The sequence below is a fragment of the Gadus morhua genome, chromosome 8 (assembly GCF_902167405.1).
Source record: "Gadus morhua chromosome 8, gadMor3.0, whole genome shotgun sequence".
Lineage (NCBI taxonomy): Eukaryota > Metazoa > Chordata > Actinopteri > Gadiformes > Gadidae > Gadus > Gadus morhua.
This window is the reverse complement of record NC_044055.1, coordinates 3,904,414-3,924,905: the sequence shown is the minus strand read 5'-3', so window position 1 is coordinate 3,924,905 and position 20,492 is coordinate 3,904,414. Positions and strand designations below refer to the sequence as shown.

The following is a 20,492-nucleotide window of genomic DNA, read 5'->3' as shown; positions in this document are numbered from 1 at the left end:
TCTTTCCTTGGTATAGCGCCACCTAGTGGCCGGCGTGTCTGGATTTTGTCATATGCCTAGAACTCAGGGACCTGGATCTAGTCATGCAATTGGCGTGTCGGCACCATTTACGGTTTGGGCTGTGGACCCACTTCTAGGGGGGAAAAATAATAATAGGAAAAATCCTTACAAAAACAATAGGGATCCAACCTGTTGGCTTGGACCCCTAATAATCCTTACAAAAACAATAGGGATCCAACCTGTTGGCTTGGACCCCTAATAATAATAAACACTACAAAAACAATAGGGATCCAACCTGTTGGCTTGGACCCCTAAAAATCCTTACAAAAACAATAGGGATCCAACCTGTTGGCTTGGACCCCTAATAATAGGAAGAAAAATCCTTACAAAAACAATAGGGATCCAACCTGTTGGCTTGGACCCCTAATAATAAACACTACAAAAACAATAGGGATCCAACCTGTTGGCTTGGACCCCTAATAATAAAAATCCTTACAAAAACAATAGGGATCCAACCTGTTGGCTTGGACCCCTAATAATAAAAATCCTTACAAAAACAATAGGGATCCAACCTGTTGGCTTGGACCCCTAATAATAAAATCCTTACAAAAACAATAGGGATCCAACCTGTTGGCTTGGACCCCTAATAATATATTAATAATTATCACACCGTTGGTCTCCCACCATATGCCCTGTCATCAGCACAAATGATCTGTCCCTAAAAGTTAAAATCCACCATCCCCCCTGGCTTTTTTTTTACAACTCGACCACTACCTTATGCTACCTTTGAATGGGTTTCGGACATGGCTCCAAGGCGCGTGAACGAGCAACAGCGAGGGGTACAGCTGAGATTTTTCCTATGAGCAATGAAATCAGACTCAACCTTTGGCCAGCACGTGGTCAGTAGTGGGCATTACCTGGCCAAAACTGCCCCCTGAAGGCAACCGTATTACATCTAAACTTCTGTCCTATTTTAGTTAAGGTGACAAAATGTCATTGATTATTAAATTAGAGAATAGAAGACAACAAGAATTTGAGTTAATTTTGCCTTCAAAGACTATGTTTCATTCTCAGGAACTATTGTGGCTCATTATAAAATACTAAAATGTTTTTACTGAACAAACTCGTGGTGATGTGGTTGTGGTTTGTGATCAATTGATGTTATCATTTTAAAGGAGACAAATGATGGTGTTTTCCCATCTAGGAAACATAGTATTTGAGTTCCAGAAAACATGTTTTTGAAGCTGTCTGCTGGAAATAGCCTAGCCTAGCGCTATTCTCCTCCATTTCAGTCCCTTGCGTCTGTAGCTTTAATGCAAATGCAAATGAGCTGCCGCCCATTGACAAATGAGCGGTCAGACTGAACCACAGTATGGAGGAGAAGGGATTGTTGTCGTTTGCAGACTCCTGGAGCTCTAAATCTATATAATATAATATAACAATAATATTATATATAATATTTATATAATATCGCGCCGGCGCTGCCGCCGAGACCTATCCCCCACAGGACCTGCCAGCTTCGGCAGCAGTTCAGCTCCCGGAGTACACCGCCGGAGCTGCCAGACTGCCCCTGAAGCATCAGCGGCGGCTGGACGGCTTCGTCCGGCCAGCGGGGGTAGCCGCCGAGCTACCCCCGCTGGACTGCGCTGAAGCTTCGGCGGATGATATTATCAATCATTAAGACTGCTGCCAAAGCTTCGGCGGCAGTCTGACGGGGGTAGCTCAGCGGCAGTCCGGCACCTCAGTTCCGGGAGTGCAATCCCTTTCTCCTCCATGTCTCCTCCTCCGGACTGCCGCCGTAGCTTTGGCGGCAGTCCGGCAGAGAAAGGGATTGCACTCCCGGAGCTTATCTGCAGGGCTGCGCCGAGTTCCCCCCGCCGGAGCTGCCCGTCCGCTGGTCCACAAAATAGCTAAGCTCTGATTGGAGGGGAGTGGGGAAGTGGGAGGTAATATTAAACTGCGCCCCCTTCCTAAAATTCTTCCACAACCTTTATATCTATCTTAATTACTATGCTGTTGTATGTCTAAGCCAATAGCTGGCAGTGTCAGCTAAAAAATGCAGATCTGAACCACTAAGTGATGAAAGGAAAAAATACTGTTTGGATGAAGGAATAATCAATGGATGTGAACAGTACAAACAAATTTGAGGTATATTAAATTTCCTTTCACTCAAAAATGACCATATTTTCCCTTTTTTTTTTATTGACAGTTGCTGAAACACAATGGTACAACATGTACCAGATCAATAATATGAGAAACATACCACTTTTTCGGGAGCACTAAACTATGTTGTCACACTTTCAGGGACCCATACATTTTTATAAATCTTCTGATGCAAAAACAAAGGGTGCTATTTTTCAGTAAAAAAAACAACCGCTGGCATTATTTTATCAGCTGAGGGCGTTTTCATTGCCATAACAACATGAGCTAATCAACAAGTACAACATGTTCTAGACCAGTGATTCTCAATAATTTTCTGTCATTCCCCCCCTGGGATCCATCCCTGTATTGAAATAGAAAAATTAGCGTAGATAACTTCTGCAACACTTAAAACTATTTCCAAATTCATTTTATTAACTCAATTTGTAACATTTAAACAAGACTGCTAAGTCTGTGTGAATCTCAAAACAGAGAAACAAGAGTAAATGATTCACTGGGGTTTGCATTTAATTACAAATATTTGTATACAGTAAACATTGGTCACGTGTCAGCTTCATCAGCTTATATAATAAAAAATATTACTATTTTTTAGAACCCATGTTAACTTTTTCTGCTCCTTGCACCTTATCATGCTTATCATGCTATGCAGCATTACAAGCCTCTGCCGACTAAAACATGATGCATTTCAAGAAGAGGCATAGATAGAATCACCTTGTGGTCAAAAAAAGATCAGACATGCGAGATAGACTTAGTTACAGATTATTTTGACAAGGTGCTTAGTAAGGTTCAGAGCTACTGACTAAAAACTAAAACAAAACTATAGTTTTGTTTGAAGTATAATTAGGCTGTAGTTCATCCTAGTTGACAATCGACCATAAAAGCCATTCGTTACATTTTGATTGGAACGTCAGAAGACGTTAAATGTGGGTCCCGCCAACACGTCTTTCTTGACGTGGTCCATTTGGTTGAATCGAGCCGTATATTCCCAGACGGTTTAGTCCCCAATGGCATTCCATAACTGGACAACATGTTGGGTGGGTTAAATCCTCGCTCGTTGTACTTGTCAATGAATCAGCATTCACTGTGGAGGTAAAACTGAAATTAATAACCTTATTTCTACTGACGATAAAACCTATTACATCGTATTCATCTAGTTAAAAGCAGGAACATCATTAGGCCTATTTTGGGGGGGCTAATGGTGTGTTCCTGAATCTTGGAACGCCAGACTTCCGAGTTGAAAATCGAAGATCTCCCAGCTTTCTTGCGGCATTTCTCGAAGGCACGCCCCCTTTTTGTCTTCATCTTTCAAAAATCTGAGAGTAGACCCATGAGTAGACCGAGAGCAGTGATGACGCTCTCAACAAAATGGCTGCGCCCGTGAATATTCTTTTTTTTTTGTATTTGTACCACGTAGGTCGTTTTAATATCGATTTAAAAACAACCGGTAAAACAACGCATACATTTCAAGATCCTCCTCACCACCTACAAAGCCCTAAACAACCTTGCCCCCTCATACCTGACAGATCTCCTCCAACGCCCCATTGACCCACACCGAACACGCTCCACTGTTGCCAACACCCTCATCCCCATCACCAGGACCAAATACCGCACCATAGGGGACAGAGCCTTTGCCATCGCCGCCCCTACCCTCTGGAACTCCATCCCCCTGGCCATCCGTAACTCTGATTCACTGCAGTCTTTCAAAAGTCATCTCAAAACACATCTCTTCAACATCACTTACAACACCTGACAAATCTTTTTTCACCCTCTCTCTTTCTTATTGTCCTATCTTTCTCTGTATTGTTGTTTTGGAGTATTTGTATGTATGCATGTATGTACTGTACTGTCCATTTGTATCCTTTTTGTTTTGTGTTTTTGTAAAGCGTCTTTGGGTACCGAGAAAAGCGCTATATAAAACCTATGTATTATTATTATTATTATTATTAATATTATTATTATTATTAAATGCTCTTACACACTTGATTACATTGCTACTTTATTCTGGTCACCAATTTATGCATTGCACGGTCTTGCTGTGCGTGCAATGCAATGTAAAGTTGTGTTGTTGTTTTTCGGGCTGGTTTGCTAAAGAGGCTAATAATAAACAATGGCTAGACAATTTTATGCCACAATCAAAAAGACGAACAAGAATGCTATGAATGCTCAGAGCCTGGAAGTGACGTCAAAAATGCAACTCGGAAGGCTAGCGTCCGAGGATTCAGGAACACACCATAAGCCACCCCACCCCCAATATACATTTATTATGAATAGGCTATTATGTAGCAGGCTTGTGGGTGTGGGGTTTCCACGCCACCAAGTTGGACAGATATAACGACACAACACACAGAGAGCAGTTCAAAGGGATGGTTTATTTACTAGTAAACTAAACCCCCAGGGTGGGAAAACGGTCATCCACCTCCTGTAGGATACCGTCCGTAATCAGTCCAACACTTTTCCACCTATCTCTTTCTCTGGGCCGTAGCGCACTTCCAGGCGATCACACAGATCCTGCCTGTAGTGTGCTAGCCTTCCTGGTTCACACAGCCCTCCTCGGTAAGGGGAGGAAGTCCATCTATGGCTTGGGGTTGGAGCCAGCAGGTTGCTAGACCTACCACTCCCCTCACTCCTCCCTGCAGTCTGCCACAATATATAATTATTTTGAAATAGAAATATCAGTGGCAGCCTTGAAACCATAAAAGAGGTGAGTTTATAAAACTAGACTATATATTTTTTCATTTGCATCGATGGATACATTTTAGAACATAGCCTATTGTAACATATTTTTATCTTATTGAACTCACCCCAATATGTAGACTTTTAAATCATACCAAGTCCAGTGTTCATTTCGTGAACGAAAAATATCACGAAAAATGTTCGTCAACGACCCATTTTCCATGACGTTGACGAGACGATGACGAGCTAAAAATAGATCCTTGATAATAAAAACTATGACGAAATGTAAGTTTAGTTTTCGTTGACGAGACGAGACAGGACGAAAATGTTGGTGGTTTACATCAACTCTTAAATGTATCCAGATTATTCATAATATTAAAAAGCAGGACATTCTGAAGCCTCAGTAGGGAAGCAGGAGGTTGTAAGGCAGGTAAAGGAAAGAGTGAGCCAGAAAACAGGACCTGATAGATGCCCGCTATACTCTCACCTGTAATAAATCATGAACTAAAGAAGCACTTTAAATATGAGATGATTTTTTCAATTTCAATCCTAGTGAAGTCCCTGGTTGAATGACAAGAATGATCTTTCTAAATCAAGTTTCTTAATCTTTCTTATTTGAACCGTGCTATTTTTTGTATTTCATCCCTTTGTGTACGTTTAGTTAAACAATTATAGGTCCTTATCAATTGTTCAAGTGCAGATACATACAATCAAGAGGCAGATCTATGCTTCTCCAACGTCGTAGGAATGGTCCACCTGCCAGCTTGTCCCCCGTATGGTCCAGTCGCTCAGCGGGTTGTCTGAGTATTCGGAACTGTTAAAAAACTGCTTAAAAGAGGACGTTGTAATGTTGAAGCGTATATGTTTCAGTTCACACAAATTGAAAGCTGAGTTTAATCTCCTCGCCACGCAACGAAAGGAACCTGTTGTGACTCGTCAGTTTTCCCCTCCCGCTTATAGACCATGTTGCTATTGGAGCTGCTCCCATAGCTGCTATTGGAGCTGCTCCCATAGCTGCTATTGGGGCTACTCCCATAGCTGCTATTGGAGCTACTCCAAAGCAACAACTGGGCGGCCGTTTGCCCTCTCTTCTTCGATTATGTTCCAATAATTGCAAAGTATTCCCTCCGTACACGGTCATTCAACACTGACAGAGTGTTTTGTAACTAACAGTTACATTGCAGGACTCGGATGTAGTAGATATATATATATATATATATATCATATATATATATATATATATATATATATATATATATATATATATATATATATATCATATATATATATATATATATATATATATATATGCTATATATATATATATGCTATATATATATACATGCTATATATATATATATAGGCTATATATATAGGCTTTATATATATATCTATATATCTATATGTCTATATATCTATATATATATGTATGGCATTGCATTGCATATGGCATTGCATTTCTGACCACATGACCAAGGGTTAAACGGTGAAAGATGGAACACGTAGATGGCCCGTTGCTGTATTCTACAGAAGTGGTGGCCAATCTTAGACTTTAGGTGTAGGCCTATCACATAATGGACATCAACACCTTTGGCGGACTACTTCATATGGCAACGGTAAAAAAAAAGAGATAAATACAACTGCGGTGGCTGAGCAAAGAGTGCCAGCTGGAAGACCAGTTCTGTAGACAGCTGCAGGCAACACGACAATGGTGCTCCATGTTGACATTCAGGAGATCCTGTTTGAACAAGCAAATCCTGTTGGCGCAAGCAAGGCACTGCCTATGCAAAGCAAGGCCTATATGGGACCGGATTAACTTATTCTTGCCGTGTACGTCGGATCGGATACTTTATGTTATGAACCCTCCTGTTTAGCTTTTTATTTTATTTTCTAACTGGAACTGTTAAACTGCTTAAAAGAGGACGTTGTAATGTTGAAGCGTATATGTTTCAGTTCACACGAATTGAAAGCTGAGTTTAATCTCCTCGCCACGCAACGAAAGAAACCTGTTGTGACTCGTCAGTTTTCCCCTCCCGCTTATAGACCATGTTGCTATTGGAGCTACTCCCATAGCTGCTTTTGGAGCTACTCCCATAGCTGCTTTTGGAGCTACTCCCATAGCTGCTATTGGAGCTACTCCAAAGCAACAACTGGGCGGCCGTTTGCCCTCTCTTCTTCGATTATGTTCCAATAATTGCAAAGTATTCCCTCCGTACATGGTCATTCAACACTGACCAAGTGTTTTGTAAATAACAGTTAGTTACATTACAGGACTCGGATGTATATATATATATATATATATATATATATATATATATATATATATATATATATATATATATATATATATATATATATTGCATTGCATTGCATTGCATATGGCATTGAATTTCTGACCACATGACCAAGGGTTATACGGTGAAAGATGGAACACGTAGATGGCCCGTTGCTGTATTCTACAGAAGTGGTGGCCAATCTTAGACTTTAGGTGTAGGCCTATCACATAATGGACATCAACACCTTTGGCGGACTACTTAATATGGCAACGGTAAAAAAAAAGAGATAAATACAACTGCGGTTGCTGAGCAAAGAGTGCCAGCTGGAAGACCAGTTCTGTAGACAGCTGCAGGCAACACGACAATGGTGCTCCATGTTGACATTCAGGAGATCCTGTTTGAACAAGCAAATCCTGTTGGCGCAAGCAAGGCACTGCCTATGCAAAGCAAGGCCTATATGGGACCGGATTAACTTGTTCTTGCCGTGTACGTCGGATCGGATACTTTATGTTATGTAAAATACAGTTAAAAATAAGGGAACTAAAATACAACTGGGGTTGTTGTCTGTCTCAGATGTAATTTGACGACATCCCCACGGTGACGACCAGGCGCATCGTTAGACCTGGGCATTCGAGGCTAGCCCCGGATCTTTTGGGAATAGCACTTAATTGACATCAAGACCTTTGGCGGACTACTTCATATGGCAATGGTAAAAAAAAGATGAATACAAATTCAGTGTATAAGCAAAGAGTGCCAGCGGGGCCCCCTTCATACACAAGTTCTGTAAGAAGGCACTGGCCAGTGGGAGACCGAGAAGAGAGGGTCTGAAACGCTGCTCATCCTCCCAGGGGGTTTATTTAGCAGTCGAGATTTACACAAAACATCAATGGTAAACGTTATTGCGCAAAAACTTCAATGGAAAGCAGAAAGAGACACTATTAAAGTTAATGTCCACACCTGTTTGAGCACGCAAACAGAGCACTGCTCTGTTTGCGTGCTCAAACAGGTGCCCGGCCTCACCCAGCTCCAGAGTCACTTCAGTCTGACTGAAGACAACCATGCAGACTCTCATGCCAGGGGCCAAGTCTCTCCCTAAACTTTGTCTGTGCAATGCATAGGCAAGGCAAACCCATGATTCGCGCAAGGTGATCCAGCCCTAGGTACAAGGTGAGGGTGCCGTTTCATTGCAGACAGTCTTCAGAGAGAGAAAGAGAGATTACTATTTATGTCACGACTCAGAACGGGAATCAATTGCAGATCAAACAAGGGTTTATTCACAAACAGTCCAGCAGGCGAATCAGACTCCAGGTACAGGCAGGGTTCGTAAACAGGCAGGCAGGCCGCGGATACAGATGGACAGGTACAGGCAAGAGATCCAAAACCGACAGGGAGAAGACTTAGTCCAAAACAGGTGGGGTTCAAAACCGGGAAGAGCAGTAAACTATAGCTTCTCTTTAGAGCTTCACGCTAGTCTCACTCACGTGGCTGTCAGGTACTGGAGTATCTAGGGAAATGTGGCTCTGTGACCGGGTACTGTGATATACGGAATTGAATTTAAACAGGTAAAAAGGCAGCTTCCCAAGGAGGGCTCTGTGAATAAAAAGAAGGCAGTGCCTATCCCTCCTAACAGACTATGAGGGCCACCCCACATTTTTGTACAGTGCCCAATGCTGAGTTTAAAATGGTCTCCAGTGATAAAACGGATGGCACTGTGATAGACATTGTCAAGAGGTTTTAAAACGGGGCAGCATGCATACACAATGTCCCCATAGTCCAAAACTGACAAAATTGTTGACATTCAGTAATAAAAAAATAATTAATAACAACACACACACACACACGCACGCACGCACGCACGCGCACACACACACACACACACACACACACACACACACACACACACACACAATATGCTGGTTCTTTCAGTCCAAACCGTATTGTATTTTATAGGCTACAATATCCGGTGGCCCTGAAGTGCAAAACACAACAGGATTAGAGAGACCAAAACTGGAAAGGAAGGTACAGCTTCTTTTTATTTTTTTCAAGAGGTTGGTAGTTATTGAACAATGAGGCCTTGTCTTGATTTGATAGCGTGTGTCAGATACATTTGAACCAGAACTAAAATACCAGGCAGATCATTTAGAACAAGTTCTTATTTACAGTGATGGCCTGACAAAAAGTGCAAGCTTCATAGGGGGGAAGGGGAAAGGGGCAGTGAGAAAGGATAGGTTAGAGGCAACAGCACACAAACACAGCTGTATAGACATACAACAAGGCAGCAACAGGGACCTGCAGGGTTAACATACAGGTACTCAGACAAACAACAAGCATGAAAGTTGGAAAGCGGCCAAAACCGTTTGGCCGCAACAGCCAATCAAATTCGATCGCGAAGCCGCCAAACAGGAAGTAAGACATTTTCTCAGCAGCCCTTCCACATATCGTAACCAAACTTAGTACATAGACCCATGACATCATCATGGTGACACTCATCAAATTTGGCCCTATAATTAATGAAGATGTGTTATAACTCCTCTCACTTGAGTATATTTCAAACTTATTTTCAAGGTCTGGTGATACTGTCAGACCTCCCCATATATCTAATAAATTATTTCTCATGGACGCATCAGAATTTGGCTACCATTTGAAAGTTGTCCACCTCCATAGTACATATCCACCGGCCACAAATTCTTTCTAATCTTCATGAAACATGCCTGATATGATCTTCAGACCAAGCTGAACAGACTCATCAAAATATTTTTCAATTTCAAAACTGTTTGGCCGTGAGTGTGACAGCCAATCAAACTTGACAGCGAAGCCGCCAAACAGGAAGGCCCATTTCTCAGCAACTCCTTTAACATATTTATAGCCAAACTTGCCCAAACAGGATGTAAGCCAATTCTCAGCAGCCCTTTGACATATCATAACCAAACTGGGTACAAATACCCGTGACATTCAATGGGGGACTCTCATCACATATGGTGACCTTTGACCTCTAGGGGGCGCTGTAATTAATGAAGATGTGTTTTAACTCCACTCTCTTTTCACATGAGTATAAATTTCAAACGTATTGTCTATGTCTGATGATACTGTCAGACCTCCCCATATAGCTAATAAATGATTTCTGATGGAAACATCAGAATTTGGCCGCCATGTTGAAAGTTGTCAAAATCCCATAGTAGGCCTACATATCCACAGGCCACAAATTCTGTCCAATCTTCATGAAACATGCCTGATATGATCTTCAGACCAAGCTGAAGGACTCATTCAAAATCTTTTTCAATTTCAAAAACTGTTTGGCCGTGAGTGTGACAGCCAATCAAACTTGACAGCAAAGCCGCCAAACAGGAAGGCCCATTTCTCAGCAAGGTTTGTGTGGTATCTAGCGATTCGCTACTAGATCGGCGTGAAAACGTCCACAACAAACCAGGGTTTTCAAAGGACCAAGTATGCACGTGAGGTCTTCAAAGGTCATTTTCTCTTCTTTCTCTGTATAATTGTGTCTATATCTCACTTCAAAATGCTAACATTAATGCAATTTGCAACGGCCAAAATATGCATTAGTGAGGTTTTCAAATGACATTTTCTCCAAGACGATACAGTAAAATCCCATTGTTCTTGTTTACACGTAGTCAGAACAACAGTAAGTATCGGTCCTATTAGTCAGTGCCGGAAACTTATGTATAATAGAAGAAATGTATCTTTACTTTTACATGCAAACATGCTTTACTGAGGCACAATGAGGTCCTCTCCTTCATGGCCAAGGGGAAATGGGAGGGGCTTGAAAACATAATGGTTGCATGACCACAAATGCGGTGTGTCTCACATTACCCGATGTCTCACAATACCCCTTTCTCCCCTACCTACCTTTCCGGTTTTGGTCTCTCTAATGCTGTTGTGTTTTTCAATTTTCTGTTGTGTTTTGAGATTTGTGTGTGTGTGTGTGTGTGTCATTATTAATAACCAATGAATGTTGATTCAACTTGAATGTCAGGTTCTATTTGGGAGGACCAAGGTGTGATTGAAAACACAAGGTACATTTAAAATATATTTCAAGGCCGGATCACCTCGAGAGATTCAGGGCCCCGTCCACACGAAGCCGATTTCATGGCGAAACCGCAAAGGTCTTGTACGGTTCGGCCTTCCGTCCACACGAAGCGGCGAATCCGCTGACCGAAACCGCAAACTTCTGAAACCACCCTCGGGAGGTGGTTTCAAATCTATCCGGTTTCGTTTTGGTTTCGTGTGGACGCCTGAAACCGACTGAAACCGCAAACCATGACATCATCGCCCCACCACCCTCGACCTCCTAGCCAATGGATGTTAAGCCCGCGTAGTCTCAGAAATCACAACAAAAAGATGATGGCGGACTACAAGCTTGTAATCGTTCTGCAGCATATCATGTCCTTGTTGGGTTGCGAAGCCATTATTTATTGAGAATCTAGTTCGCCATCGTAGAAGAGCTGTTTGTTTGTGTTGTTAGTGGTTCGGTGGGCAGGCCTTTATGCGCATGCTCGCCTTCTTCTTCTTCTGGATTTGTGTACCAGAAGCAGCGCCCCTTATGGGCCTGGAATGTTTACTACAAGCGTTTCTACAGATCTATCCGGTTTCGCTTGGCTTCGTCTTTACGGAGATACTTCGAAACCGGATAGATCGAAACCGTAACGGTTTCGCCCGTTTCGGCTTCGTATGTGGACGGGGCCTCAGATAAGCAAAGCATGGATTTGCCTATGCTTTGCAGAGGCAATGACTTGCATAGGCAAAGTTCAGGGTCAGACTAGGCCCCTGGCGTGAGAGTCTGCATGGTTGTCTTCAGTCAGACCGAATAGACTCTGCAGCTGGGTGAGGCTGCGCACCTGTTTGAGCACGCAAACAGAGCAGTGCTCTGTCACAGCTCTGTTGTGACAGAGCATTGCTGGGATTCAGCAGTGTATGATACCCGATAGTATGTGCGGAATGGCAACATGGAGAGCCATTGGGTGTGTTCGAAACCGCGTACTTGCTTACTACTCCTACTAACTATGACGTCAAATTGAGTATGCAGAACGTAGTAAGCGAGTTTTAGGTAAGCGAGTAGTATCCGAATGTCTTCTACTTCCGGAAAGATTTTGTGTAAGCATCGCTAGCTTACTAGACGTACTCAACTGCCCCAGAATGCACTGCGTCTATTCAAAAGAACAATGGAAGCAATGGCGCTAAACGGGGAGCCGCAGCAGCAGTGCTTTTAATAATTGTTTAATAATTGTTTTTAACATATCACCGCAAATCCTTAGGTTGAAGATGTACTGTGACGTTAAATGTGACGTTTATATATTTATTTATAATATTTATTACGGCGCCCGGCAGGTAGGTTATTGACACGTCATTTGATTCACGTCATCTGGTAAGGACGGTCTTCTGAACGTCGATTACTCAAATGGATTACTCAATCATTATTTAAGGATTCGAGAAGTAAGCCATATATTTAGTAGGTAGTAAGCATTAAGCAAGTAGGCGGTTTCGAACACACCCAGAGTCTGCAACTTTCAACACCACCACCCTGCGTCCCTGTCTAGACAAGCCCAGTAAAAGCCACCTAGGTGGCACGTAGCAACAGAAATTATTACAATAATAGATAAGGTTTATTAAATATAGCATTATGGCTTGTGATTATTTCATATATAGTGTCTCCTTGGGGCGCCCCGGCTGTTCACTGGGCAGAGCGCGTACAATTAAGGCCCAGTAGTTACTGCAGCGACCGGGGTTCGTCTTTTAACCAGGGACGTCACTAGGATTGAAATTGTAAAAAAAAAAAGTCATCACATCTTTAAAGTGCTTCTTTAGTTCATGATTTATAGAGAGTATAGCAGAGCATCTATCAGGTCCTGTTTTCTGTCTCACTCTTTTCCTTACCTGCTTTACCTGAGAGTCTGCATTGTTTTCTTCAGTCAGACTGAATAGACTGGAGCTGGGTGAGGCTGCGCACCTGTTTGAGCACGCAAACAGAGCAGTGCTCTGTCACAGCTCTGTTTGTGACAGAGCACTGCTGGGATTCAGCAGTGTATGATACCCGATTGTATGTGCGGAATGGCGAGCCATTGTCTGCAACTTTCAACACCACCACCCTGCGTCCCTGTCTAGACAAGCCAGTAAAAGCCACCTAGGTGGCACATGGCAACGGAAATTCACTCTTTCTTTACCTGCCTTTTCTCTCTTTCTCTGTATAATTGTCTATATCTCACTTCAAAAATGCTAACATAATGCAATTTGCAATGGCCAAAATATGCATAAGTGAGGTTTTCAAATGACATTTTCTCCAAGACGATACAGTAAAATCACATTGTTCCTTGTTTACACGTAGTCAGAACAACAGTAAGTATGGTCCTATATGTCAGTGCCGAACTTTTGTAAAAAGTCGTCTATACCTCTCTTCAAAGTGCTAACATAAGGCCATTTGCCAAGGCTAAAATATGCATATGTGTGGTTTTCAAAGGACATTTTCTCAAACTATATAGTAAAATCACATGGTTCCGTGTGTAAAAGTAGTCAGTACAACATTTAGTATGTTCGTATCAGTCAGTCCAGGGACTCATGTATAATAGAAGAAATGCATCTTTACTTTTACATGAAAAAAACATGCTTGCTGAGGCACAATGAGGTCCTCTCCTTCATGGCCAAGGGGAAATGGGAGGGGCTTGAAAACATAATGGTCGCATGACCACAAATGCGGTTGGTCTCACATTACCCGATGTCTCACTGCAAGCATTGTCTGCTTGCAGTAATTGACCGAAACCGCAAACTTCTGAAACCACCCTCGGAGGTGGTTTCAAATCTATCCGGTTTCGTTTTGGTTTCGTGTGGACGCCTGAAACCGACTGAAAACCGCAAACCATGACATCATCGCCCCACCCCTCGACCTCCTAGCCAATGGCTGTTAAGCCCGCGGAGTCTCAGAAATCACAACAAAAAAGATGATGGCGGACTACAAGCTTGTAATCGTTCTGCAGCATATCATGTCCCTTGTTGGGTTGCTAAGCCATTATTTATTGAGAATCTAGTTCGCCATCGTAGAAGAGCTGTTTGTTTGTGTTGTTAGTGGTTCGGGGGGCAGCCTTTATGCGCATGCTCGCCTCTTCTTCTTCTGGATTTGTGTACCAGAAGCAGCGCCCCTTATGGGCCTGGAATGTTTACTACAGCGTTTCTACAGATCTATCCGGTTTCGCTTGGCTTCGTCTTTACGGAGATACTTCGAAACCGGATAGATCGAAACCGTAACGGTTTCGCCCGTTTCGGCTTCGTGTGGACGGGGCCTCAGATAAGCAAAGCATGGATTTGCCTATGCTTTGCAGAGGCAATGACTTGCATAGGCAAAGTTCAGGGTCAGACTAGGCCCCTGGCGTGAGAGTCTGCATGGTTGTCTTCAGTCAGACCGAATAGACTCTGCAGCTGGGTGAGGCTGCGCACCTGTTTGAGCACGCAAACAGAGCAGTGCTCTGTCACAGCTCTGTTTGTGACAGAGCATTGCTGGGATTCAGCAGTGTATGATACCCCGATAGTATGTGCGGAATGGCAACATGGAGAGCCATTGGGTGTGTTCGAAAACCGCGTACTTGCTTACTACTCCTACTAACTATGACGTCAAATTGAGTATGCAGAACGTAGTAAGCGAGTTTTAGGTAAGCGAGTAGTATCCGAATGTCTTCTACTTCCGGAAAGATTTTGTGCAAGCATCGCTAGCTTACTAGACGTACTCAACTGCCCCAGAATGCACTGCGTCTATTCAAAAGAACAATGGAAGCAATGGCGCTAAACGGGGAGCCGCAGCAGCAGTGCTTTTAATAATTGTTTAATAATTGTTTTTAACATATCACCGCAAATCCTTAGGTTGAAGATGTACTGTGACGTTAAATGTGACGTTTATATATTTATTTATAATATTTATTAACGGCGCCCGGCCGGTAGGTTATTGACACGTCATTTGATTCACGTCATCTGGTAAGGACGGTCTTCTGAACGTCGATTACTCAAATGGATTACTCAATCATTATTTAAGGATTCGAGAAGTAAGCCATATATTTAGTAGGTAGTAAGCATTAAGCAAGTAGGCGGTTTCGAACACACCCAGAGTCTGCAACTTTCAACACCACCACCCTGCGTCCCTGTCTAGACAAGCCCAGTAAAAGCCACCTAGGTGGCACGTAGCAACAGAAATTATTACAATAATAGATAAGGTTTATTAAATATAGCATTATGGCTTGTGATTATTTCATATATAGTGTCTCCTTGGGGCGCCCCGGCTGTTCACTGGGCAGAGCGCGTACAATTAAGGCCCAGTAGTTACTGCAGCGACCGGGGTTCGTCTTTTAACCAGGGACGTCACTAGGATTGAAATTGTAAAAAAAAAAGTCATCACATCTTTAAAGTGCTTCTTTAGTTCATGATTTATAGAGAGTATAGCAGAGCATCTATCAGGTCCTGTTTTCTGTCTCACTCTTTTCCTTACCTGCTTTACCTGAGAGTCTGCATTGTTTTCTTCAGTCAGACTGAATAGACTGGAGCTGGGTGAGGCTGCGCACCTGTTTGAGCACGCAAACAGAGCAGTGCTCTGTCACAGCTCTGTTTGTGACAGAGCACTGCTGGGATTCAGCAGTGTATGATACCCGATTGTATGTGCGGAATGGCGAGCCATTGTCTGCAACTTTCAACACCACCACCCTGCGTCCCTGTCTAGACAAGCCCAGTAAAAGCCACCTAGGTGGCACATGGCAACGGAAATTCACTCTTTTCTTTACCTGCCTTTTCTCTCTTTCTCTGTATAATTGTCTATATCTCACTTCAAAATGCTAACATAATGCAATTTGCAATGGCCAAAATATGCATAAGTGAGGTTTTCAAATGACATTTTCTCCAAGACGATACAGTAAAATCACATTGTTCCTTGTTTACACGTAGTCAGAACAACAGTAAGTATGGTCCTATATGTCAGTGCCGGAACTTTTGTAAAAAGTCGTCTATACCTCTCTTCAAAGTGCTAACATAAGGCCATTTGCCAAGGCCAAAATATGCATATGTGTGGTTTTCAAAGGACATTTTCTCAAACTATATAGTAAAATCACATGGTTCCGTGTGTAAAAGTAGTCAGTACAACATTTAGTATGTTCGTATCAGTCAGTCCAGGGACTCATGTATAATAGAAGAAATGCATCTTTACTTTTACATGAAAAAAACATGCTTGCTGAGGCACAATGAGGTCCTCTCCTTCATGGCCAAGGGGAAATGGGAGGGGCTTGAAAACATAATGGTCGCATGACCACAAATGCGGTGTGTCTCACATTACCCGATGTCTCACTGCAAGCATTGTCTGCTTGCAGTAATTGACCGAAACCGCAAACTTCTGAAACCACCCTCGGAGGTGGTTTCAAATCTATCCGGTTTCGTTTTGGTTTCGTGTGGACGCCTGAAACCGACTGAAACCGCAAACCATGACATCATCGCCCCACCCCTCGACCTCCTAGCCAATGGCTGTTAAGCCCGCGGAGTCTCAGAAATCACAACAAAAAAGATGATGGCGGACTACAAGCTTGTAATCGTTCTGCAGCATATCATGTCCCTTGTTGGGTTGCTAAGCCATTATTTATTGAGAATCTAGTTCGCCATCGTAGAAGAGCTGTTTGTTTGTGTTGTTAGTGGTTCGGGGGGCAGCCTTTATGCGCATGCTCGCCTCTTCTTCTTCTGGATTTGTGTACCAGAAGCAGCGCCCCTTATGGGCCTGGAATGTTTACTACAGCGTTTCTACAGATCTATCCGGTTTCGCTTGGCTTCGTCTTTACGGAGATACTTCGAAACCGGATAGATCGAAACCGTAACGGTTTCGCCCGTTTCGGCTTCGTGTGGACGGGGCCTCAGATAAGCAAAGCATGGATTTGCCTATGCTTTGCAGAGGCAATGACTTGCATAGGCAAAGTTCAGGGTCAGACTAGGCCCCTGGCGTGAGAGTCTGCATGGTTGTCTTCAGTCAGACCGAATAGACTCTGCAGCTGGGTGAGGCTGCGCACCTGTTTGAGCACGCAAACAGAGCAGTGCTCTGTCACAGCTCTGTTTGTGACAGAGCATTGCTGGGATTCAGCAGTGTATGATACCCGATAGTATGTGCGGAATGGCAACATGGAGAGCCATTGGGTGTGTTCGAAACCGCGTACTTGCTTACTACTCCTACTAACTATGACGTCAAATTGAGTATGCAGAACGTAGTAAGCGAGTTTTAGGTAAGCGAGTAGTATCCGAATGTCTTCTACTTCCGGAAAGATTTTGTGCAAGCATCGCTAGCTTACTAGACGTACTCAACTGCCCCAGAATGCACTGCGTCTATTCAAAAGAACAATGGAAGCAATGGCGCTAAACGGGGAGCCGCAGCAGCAGTGCTTTTAATAATTGTTTAATAATTGTTTTTAACATATCACCGCAAATCCTTAGGTTGAAGATGTACTGTGACGTTAAATGTGACGTTTATATATTTATTTATAATATTTATTAACGGCGCCCGGCCGGTAGGTTATTGACACGTCATTTGATTCACGTCATCTGGTAAGGACGGTCTTCTGAACGTCGATTACTCAATGGATTACTCAATCATTATTTAAGGATTCGAGAAGTAAGCCATATATTTAGTAGGTAGTAAGCATTAAGCAAGTAGGCGGTTTCGAACACACCCAGAGTCTGCAACTTTCAACACCACCACCCTGCGTCCCTGTCTAGACAAGCCCAGTAAAAGCCACCTAGGTGGCACGTAGCAACAGAAATTATTACAATAATAGATAAGGTTTATTAAATATAGCATTATGGCTTGTGATTATTTCATATATAGTGTCTCCTTGGGGCGCCCCGGCTGTTCACTGGGCAGAGCGCGTACAATTAAGGCCCAGTAGTTACTGCAGCGACCGGGGTTCGTCTTTTAACCAGGGACGTCACTAGGATTGAAATTGTAAAAAAAAAAAGTCATCACATCTTTAAAGTGCTTCTTTAGTTCATGATTTATAGAGAGTATAGCAGAGCATCTATCAGGTCCTGTTTTCTGTCTCACTCTTTTCCTTACCTGCTTTACCTGAGAGTCTGCATTGTTTTCTTCAGTCAGACTGAATAGACTGGAGCTGGGTGAGGCTGCGCACCTGTTTGAGCACGCAAACAGAGCAGTGCTCTGTCACAGCTCTGTTTGTGACAGAGCACTGCTGGGATTCAGCAGTGTATGATACCCGATTGTATGTGCGGAATGGCGAGCCATTGTCTGCAACTTTCAACACCACCACCCTGCGTCCCTGTCTAGACAAGCCCAGTAAAAGCCACCTAGGTGGCACATGGCAACGGAAATTCACTCTTTTCTTTACCTGCCTTTTCTCTCTTTCTCTGTATAATTGTCTATATCTCACTTCAAAATGCTAACATAATGCAATTTGCAATGGCCAAAATATGCATAAGTGAGGTTTTCAAATGACATTTTCTCCAAGACGATACAGTAAAATCACATTGTTCCTTGTTTACACGTAGTCAGAACAACAGTAAGTATGGTCCTATATGTCAGTGCCGGAACTTTTGTAAAAAGTCGTCTATACCTCTCTTCAAAGTGCTAACATAAGGCCATTTGCCAAGGCCAAAATATGCATATGTGTGGTTTTCAAAGGACATTTTCTCAAACTATATAGTAAAATCACATGGTTCCGTGTGTAAAAGTAGTCAGTACAACATTTAGTATGTTCGTATCAGTCAGTCCAGGGACTCATGTATAATAGAAGAAATGCATCTTTACTTTTACATGAAAAAAACATGCTTGCTGAGGCACAATGAGGTCCTCTCCTTCATGGCCAAGGGGAAATGGGAGGGGCTTGAAAACATAATGGTCGCATGACCACAAATGCGGTGTGTCTCACATTCCCTGATGTCTCACAATACCCCTTTCTTCCCTACCTACCTTTCCGGTTTTGGTCTCTTTAATGCTGTTGTGTTTTGCAATTTTCTGTTGTGTTTTGAGATTTGCTATTGTGTTTTTTTTTTATTGCTATTCAACCTTATAGTACACACACACACAGCATAGTGAGTGTGTGTGTGTGTGTGTGTGTGTGTGTGTGTGTGTGTGTGTGTGTGTGTGTGTGTGTGTGTGTGTGTGTGTGTGTGTGTGTGTGTGTGTGTGTGTGTGTGTGTGTGTGTGTGTGTCGTTGTTAATAACAGTGAATGTTGATCCAACTTGAATGTCAGGTTCTAGTTGGGAGGACCAAAGTGTGATTGAAGACACAAGGTACATTAAAAATATATTTCAAGGCCGGATCACCTTGAGAGTTTCAGATAGGCAAAGCATGGGTTTGCCTATGCTTTGCAGAGGCAATGCCTTTGCTTAGGCAAAGTTCAGGGTCAGACTAGGCCCCTGGCGTGAGAGTCTGCATTGTTTTCTTAAGTCAGACTGAATAGACTCTGCAGCGGGGTGAGGCTGTGCACCTGTTTGAGCACGCAAACAGAGCAGTACTTTGTTTGCTTCCTCAAATTCAATTGTACATCAAATTAAATTGTACAGCACATACAATCCCCGATTGTATGTGCTGCATGGCAACATGGAGAGCCATTGTCTGCAACTTTCAACACCACCACCCTGCGTCCCTGTCTAGACAAGCCCAGTAAAAGGTGGCACGTTACAACGGAAATTGTGACAATTATAAATAAGGTTTAGTAAATATAGCATTATGGCTTGCGATTATTTCATATATAGTGTCTCTTTGGGGCGCCCCGGCTGTTCACTGGGCAGAGCGCGTACCATTAAGGCCCAGTCGTTACTGCCGCGACCGGGGTTCGATTCCTGCCCGCGGTCCTTTGCTGCATGTCTTCCCCTCTCTCTCTCTCCCATATCCTCCTGTCTTACTCTTCATTGAAAAAGGGCAAAACCTTAGAAAAAAGTACTAAAGATATATGTCTCTTTTTGCATTCCATCGTCGTTTTCCACAATAATGTTTTCCATTGATGTCTTGTGTCAGCTTGATAAACCCTCTGAGAGGATGAGCAGCGTGTCACACCGTCCCTCCAATGTCTCCAACTGGCCAGTGCCTGCTTGCAGTAATATTGAGGAAACAAAGTAATACTCTGTATGAAGTGGGCGGCTGGCTCTCTTTGCTCAGCCACTGCAGGTATATTGAGCTTTTTTTTTTTTACCGTGGCCATATGAAGTAGTCCGCCAAATGTCTTGGTGTCAATTAAGTGGTACTACCCATAAAGACAAAGAATGGCAACCACTTTTGTAGAATACAGCAACGGGCCATCTACATGTTCCGTCTTTCACCCTATAACCAGCACGATGTGCAACGTTACTTTTCCCAGGGACAGATTTGACAGAGATACTGCATTCTCGGGCATTATGCTATTGCGCAAGCA

At 43.0% G+C, this 20,492-nt stretch overlaps 1 long non-coding RNA gene across 1 annotated transcript; it reads right to left on the bottom strand.

Annotated features, from left to right (window-relative positions):
• Positions 1–2,178: 2,178 nt before the first annotated feature.
• On the bottom strand, positions 2,179–5,874 carry LOC115548227 (uncharacterized). Its single transcript, XR_003977548.1, has 2 exons — positions 5,542–5,874; positions 2,179–3,241 (listed from the first exon to the last, which is right to left on the bottom strand). It is a non-coding gene; the product is annotated as an uncharacterized LOC115548227 (long non-coding RNA).
• Positions 5,875–20,492: the final 14,618 nt, after the last annotated feature.